Consider the following 8,130-nt stretch of genomic DNA (forward strand, 5'->3'; position numbering starts at 1 on the left):
TGTCAAATTTTACATAGTAAATAAAGAGAAAAAATCTATTTCCAAATTCGTGCAGAGAAGAAGAGAAAATTTAAGTTTATTCAGAGATGAATTATAAACTTATGGCAAAACTACAAATCGAGAAGGACACAAACACTGAAATTTTAATTTCAACAATCACGTCAAGGACGTTATTGTTTTTTATTATAGTGTAGTTGGAACTATACAATATCACTCTATTTTCATGTGAATATTTTCTAAATAGTTGTGTTTTGAGCAAAGATTATTGTTACACACTTTAATTAATATCAAAAGTCCAATAAATTACTCATGCATGAATTAAAATTAAACAAAGAATTTTTGGTAAAGAAATCCATCAATATTTATGTGGATAGTTAAAAAATTCAGCAGATTTTGTAGAATATATGCCTAATTGGACTCTTGAAATGATTCTCTCCATGTCACAACAAGAAGTGAATGCTTGAAGAATATACCTAAACGCATATATTTTTCAAGTAGAAAATTGAAGCACAACAAAATCAAAGAGAACCCCACTAACTTTATTCTCAATATACGCAGAGGACAGATGGAAACCAAAATTTTTTACCCACATTTTGTTCGAAAATAACAATCAACATGTTGATGGAATATCGAAAACTTATCAATGGGGGATTCTAATTTTCATTAAAATGTTTAGTTGCAAGATTTGTCAATGGGGAATCTTGATGAAAACACATGATTCTGTATTCCCACTTCAAAAAGACAACCTTTTAAAAGGAAAAATGCTGTCTTTTTAAGCAGCAAAAAAGTTTATTCCTCTCCCTCATAAAAGAACATCAACTAGGAACCAAGACAGTGGCTCCTTTCCATTTCACCCTTCTTTTCAGAGCACACAACACATGCCTCCCAGCCCAACTTTATATTTTATTTTTATTATTATTATTTTTTTGTGTATATAGAGAGAGAAAGCTCTTAGCAATGAGTAGAGATCCGTTGAGAGAGAGAATTCTATAAACTCCCTTTGCTAAAGGGGTTTCCTTTTAGTGCCTCAAAATTTGGCAAGCTTTCTGGGGCCAAGTCAACTACAGAGCTACCTTTTTTTCTCTTAGTTTTTAGAACTTCGAACGCCATTCTCTAATGGGGCATGCCCTCTCTCGTTAGGGTCATTTAGGATTACTAGAAGTAAGCACGTGCGTTGCACACCTTATGTATGAAATGAATGATATGAGTAATATTTTTGACGTAGTAATACTGTTTTTTAAAGTAGTAAAGGTAATTGTTATTGTTAAAGAAAAAATCAAATTTGTAAAAAATATATGACTAGATGTATAATATATTAAATATCATTTCAAGTGAGAATCACTTTTTTGAAGATTCTATCCTTAATATAATTCAATTATTTTAATATCTTACTTTTCGTTTTTCAATATGTATTTAATTTTTAATAATACCCTACCTTTCATTTTTCAATATGCATTTAATTTATTAATCATTTGAACCATTTAAACAATGTTATCATTAATTATTTTGTCAAATATTTAGTTATGATGAATGTACATTTGACACAATCATTATCTTACTTTTCGTTTTTCAATATGTTTTTAATTTATTTAACCATTTTTGACAGATTCATTATTTTTCATTTTTCAATATGTATTTGATTTATTTAATCCCTTGAACAATATTATCATGCATTATTTTGTCAATTATTTAGTTATAGTCAATGTAAATTTCACATATTCATTCCACTTAATTGGATAGTAAATTAAATTCATTAAAAAATTTATGGAATAAAAGATAAATATTTTTAGAGTTTTCTTTCAATTAATTTATTCAATGAATGTTAACATGCAGAGAAAGTAAAGGGATGGACATAATATGTATTTATAATAAATAATTTCAATTGATATATTCAATGCATACTAAGCTAGCGAATATAAAGAAATGGCAGTATTTATTGAATGTTCAATTCGGATCAAAATGGTGAATGAGGGACTATTCTAATTGACTTCCTCAACTATTTAATTTTTTTTTTAACAAACTGGTTTTTATTTCATTTGAATCATAAATCTTTCCACATAAATAATTTGCATTAATTATTTTTTATATTCTCACATCTTCAAATATTTTTTTATAGCACCTATAAAATAATTTAGAACAACGTGCAGCGCACTTTCAACTATGACCAGGTCGTTCTTATTGTCTAATTTTGACATTATCTAATCATCCCCATCACACAAATTTAGGTTTAAAACTTCAACAAAGTCGTTCTTATTGTTGTAGATCTCAATGTAATCTTTTCGAAGTATGGATGCTTTTATAATCCATTCTTCTTCAAATGCATTCATTTGTCTTATAATGATGTAATCGCAGTTTTTGTTTGGTGATATCAATCCTACAAGTATGAAAATGAATTTAAGATAAATAACAAAAATATACGTAAATAATTAACAAAACGGAAAATTTTAATATTTTTCAAATTAAAACTAACAACCTGACTCATTTTGTTGATCCATTGATGAATCATGTCTCATTTTTGTTAAAGTGCATTTGATTATGACTATATAATTTGTATAAAAAAGAAATAAATTTTTAAGGCAATTCAATTGCTTAGAATTTATTTGTATGAAATTTATTATGATTGATTTATTTTTTAACCTAGAAAAATTATACTTGTTTATTTTTTATTGGTGGATAGATGAGGGAGAAGGAATAAATAAGAGAGAAAAAGAGAGTGAATTATCTAGAAAATAAAAACAACACCTCCCCAAAAAAATATGTTCCTTGTTTTTTGAGAAATATATGGTCACGCGACCAAAAGCTATAAGATATTTTTCATGAAAAAAAGTGTCAATAAAACATTTCAAAAGTGGGAATTTTGATGGAAAATAAAGCCATCAAACACATTCTTAGCGTTTTCGACGATGATGTATTCTAGTGATGTTTCTTGCATACAAAATAACAAGGTCATTGATATGTTAGTTTAACAATTTATTTATCAATATTGGAAAAAAATAGCAAAAATAGGACATATCATGCAAATATAATATCATATAATGCATGTTTTTTACAAGAATGTGATTGTAATCAATTACCAATATGATGCAGGAACATATACTAATTATGGTTAACACTTTAAAATTTATTTAATATCAAAAATTGGGTAAATAAGAAAAAATTGATCAAATAATTTTATTTAATATAAAAATCAGTCAAAGACAAATAGAAAGTAGTTGTTCACATTTTAACAAAATTCTAATTGCCAAAGTTCAATATAATTGCACCTATGCTAATGTCTCATCATCTTTCCTAAAAGTAATCATTAAATTATAGTTTAATAATAATAAAAAACTAAATAAAAACCATAAAATTAGAAATATTAAAATATAAATTATCAACTCAAAAATAAGTCATAATGGTGGAAAGAGATCCGGCATATAAATGCCCAGCTGAAGATGACTCCACAAACTCATAAATATAAACAAAATAATAATAATAATAAATGCATATTTGTATGAATATGATGAGTCCATAATATTGTTGAGCTGCCACATGCGTATGAAGCCCCCAAACGGGTGTATATATACAATTAAAATGATTTGTTGTAAAAGATAAATCTAAAATAGAAATATCATACAATTAAATTCATGATATTAGAAATTAAATTGAAATGTGAACCAAGCTTAATTAAGGGGAAAAAAATAAAAAATCATAACATTCATCAACTTGTAAGTAACTTATGTTCATCATTTAGATGGACATTACTAAAAGAATTTAAAAATAAAAATAGAGAGAGAAAATGAATTACATTATCTTTCTAGCATAAATTTTTTTTTTTTCAAAAATCAAAATGAACATGTGTTTTTATTTATTATTATTATTATTTTTAGAATTTATCTCACGCAAATTGACTTCTCCAAAACTCCAATACCCTACACAAATACATTTACATACATAAGCATTATCTAAACTATTTTCGAGGTTTGAGAAGTTCTAGCCCACAACAAATTGTTTTCATTGACAATTTTCATTGACAATCATTCTTACTCCTAGTATACAACAAATTGCTTTCATTGACAACAATTCTAGAATCAGAAATGTTGGTTTTTATAGTCATAATGATCTTAATTTGTTTATTACACAGTGTATGTACCAACACAAAATAGTCCTGCATCTCCCCCTCTCATTTATTTACATCAATTATTAATTATAAAAATAGTCGTCTCTTAATCCCCTTTTACATGCTCTCCATTGACAGAAAATAAAATAATAATAAAAAACATAACGTCAACATTCTCTCCATCTTCCTTAATCGTACGTTCTCCTTGTATATTGAAATTTCTAATCTATTAATGTTGTGTGTGGATGGTTTAGAATTTCAACATATATTATAATGTCATAATAATTTATTTAGTTTCATATTATGATAAAAATATAGCAAAACATAATTGAGGACTTAAGTGTGAAAATAGGCAAAGATTATAAATATTTAGTGTAGTTATAATATTGTATAGTTAATAAAAATTTTAAGGAGTATATAATTACCCTATCATTTGATATTCTATTTTTATCTTAACTTAGGTATTATAGGGATTCATATGTCTGTATATTGAAATTTCTAATCTATTAATGTTGTGTGTGGATGGTTTAGAATTTCAACATATATTATAATGTCATAATAATTTATTTGGTTTCATATTATGATAAAAATATAGCAAAACATAATTGAGGACTTAAGTGTGAAAATGGGCAAAGATTATAAATATTTAGTGTAGTTATAATATTGTATAGTTAATAAAAATTTTAAGGAGTATATAATTACCCTATCATTTGATATTCTATTTTTATCTTAACTTAGGTATTATAGGGATTCATATGTAGTAACCAATTAAAATAACTTTTAATAAGGGTAAATATAACTTAAAATAAAATTTTATCAAATTGTATAGTAACATTCCATATGCATTAATTTATTACATTAAATATATTATTTAATTGTTGGGACATGTATAAACAACCATTTAAATAAAGGAACATGGATGTTATTTTTTTAAATTAACTAACTCAACTGAAGGAAGAAATTTAAGTTATATTTTATAATAAAAGCAGTTAATAAAAATTAATATAATATTAAAAAGATTAATTTAGGGAATCATTGACAAATGGGAAAGAAAATGATTTTTTTTTAAATTTCATGTTGAATAAATTAAATTAATATTATTAATTAATTATTAACAAAACTAAAATTAAAGAAGGGTATATTGGGTATATAACTAAATATGCAATGAATTTATTATTATTAATTAAATATTAACATAACTAAAATTAAATACGGGTATATTAAGTATATAGCTAAATATGAAAGAGTAAATTGGATATTCAAAAGTTTCTCCTCAATCCTCAAAATTAAAATTAAATAAAGGTATATTAGATATACAGCTAAATATGTAATGGTAAATTAGGTATTCAAAAGATTTTTTTTGTCAATCCTCCCTAACATACATTGTAGATATTCAATGAGCAGTAATTATTAGATAAGATTAAATGGTACAATCCCACAAAATTTAATCGACTTCTTTTTAGAGCACGCATGCCTTCAAACAAACATTTTTTGTGTTATATACATGCATACAAATATAAAATATAGGGAGGGAGGGAGTTTTCATTGCAATGAGTAAAGGTCCATTAAAAGAGAAAATCCTAATTAATAAACTCCTTTTGCTAAAGGGATACCCTTTTACCACCCCTAAAGTTGGCAAACTTTTTAGGGCAAGTCAACTAACTACAAAGTCAACTTTTTTCAACCTAATTTTTGAAAAATTCTTACACACAGAACCCGTTTCTCTAAAAGACAATGGGTATTAGTCACAATCGAAAAATGAAAAATATATTGCAAAAAAATTTATCTTCTTTTTTTAATATGTCTAATCTCGTCCAATACTGCGGATCAAATTTACACCAACGGAAACGTCTTCTTTATGTGCATATAAATTGATATAACTGCATTTTCCTATAATGAACTTTAACTAATCCACGACCTTAAACATGATTTAGGAACGCAGAATGGAATCCTATGAGCTTAATGCTCATATAAACTAATCAAAAACTTATATTTTTTAATCTAAACTAGTGGAGAGATATCAATGATGATGCTGAAAAGATAATGCAAAAGTGTGAGTCATTTTAAGTCAGCTTTCTATATTACTTTTTCTCTCATAATTATTATTTTATGGACCTCTGTAGCCATGCATATCCTTAACAGTAGATCAAAGGTTTTGAGTACAACTTTCCTTGATCATGATGTCACATGTGGTTTTATCATCAAGTCAAACCTAATCCATGTATGGAGGGTCCCGTGTCCAGCGTGCTCGATTGGAGTGAGCATGAGATGCTATGTACAACTGGTCGAACCTTGCTTGTAGAGGAAGAACTCAACCGGATTTTGTAGATCCAGTATGGGATAATGACAGATCTCTTCAACCTTTTCTTACTATCAAATAATAAAAAAGGCCTCATTGGATACAATAAATTTAGCCCCTATTTGACGACCATTATTTGAAAAATTAGAGTTTTGAATAGTAATTTATAGGAAAATATATAATTAAAAAGTTGGGAAAAAAAATTGTGAGCTTATGTGCATAATATTTTATTGTATGAATGGTGATTGAAAATGAGTATATATAGAGAAAAAATATTTCAAAAATAATGATTGTCAAACTGGTGCTTAATTGAAGGGCTTCGTTAATAACTAGATGTTCATTAAAGATTAAGAAATTTTATGGTATACATTTCTTCAATCTTCATATTTAGCACTTTTTTTTTTTTTGGTGGAGATTAAAATCAAAATTTTAATAAATTTTTTTTAATAAAAATTGATGAAATGTGATGTTGAAAAATTATGAATCCCATGAAATTTGTAGTTAGAATTAATTGTTGACTTTTACTTAAATTAAATCAAAATTTTAATTTTCATCAAACAGAGGCTTAATCTTGTGTATCGAGTATATTATGGATGTGAACTTACAAAATAGTTAAGCACGAGGAGATCTAAAAGAAAAATTGTTTAACTTACTAATCAATTAGGTTTTAGAGTTAGGGCTATTGTTTAAAATAAGATGCAAAATTGATGCACATTTTCGATTGATTAGACATCCGTTGATAAATTTTGAAATACGGATGTTTATTTATAATGAAAGATATATTTGGTTGGGGAAATAATGAGCCTCAAAATATGAAGTGGGCATAAAACAAGTAAAATGATACAAACAATTACCGATTAGAGTTTAGAGAAAATGAAAATTTTATGAAAGGAAATCACGTTGTGTAATAAATATCTTGTGAAACTCTTACATTCATAAGAATTGAGAGTAGAATATGGTAAAAATCAGTGTTTTAAAAAGCGTAATACTTGACGATACGTGAAGGTTAAGTTTCGGGTAGGATGAGCTTAGGCAACGCCTTAGCGTAAAATTTAATAATAATAATAAAACGTTACGTTATTTTAATATTATTTTAAATTTTTAATCAATTTAAAAATCATTTAATAATTAAAATAATACATACCAAACATCTAAAATAAATTTATAGGAATTATATTCATTTTTTCAAGTTTTCAACAAAAATATTTGTTTCAAAATCATAATTATATAACATAAATAACATAAGAGCTTAAATTTCATCTAACTATTTATTGGACTCCAATTCAATATTCTTTTTTTCATCAAATTCGTCCTCCATATATATATATATAATGCGTAACTAGGCACGCCTTAAGCAGTCAAAGCTGTCGTTAACCACTTATTCAGCATCCAGCCCCAGGAGCAACATTACACACGCTTCACACCTTAACTACTCCGACCAAACAGACACCTCATATAGTTAAAATATAAATGGCGTATTACCATCAGTTTTTGTTTTTAAAATTTCATGAAAAATATAAATTTAGGAAAATTTTCTACTACAGTTAAAATATAAATGGCATATTACCATCTTAAAATATAAATGGCATATTACCATCAGTTTTTGTTTTTAAAATTTCATGAAAAATATAAATTTGGGAAAAATTTCTACTACAGTTAAAAATTTGGAAAAACAGAAAATGTCATCTAATATATATATATATATATATATATATATATACATATATATATA

This window comes from Olea europaea, chromosome 7 (genome assembly GCF_002742605.1).
Source record: "Olea europaea var. sylvestris chromosome 7, O_europaea_v1, whole genome shotgun sequence".
Taxonomy (NCBI): Eukaryota; Viridiplantae; Streptophyta; class Magnoliopsida; order Lamiales; family Oleaceae; genus Olea; species Olea europaea.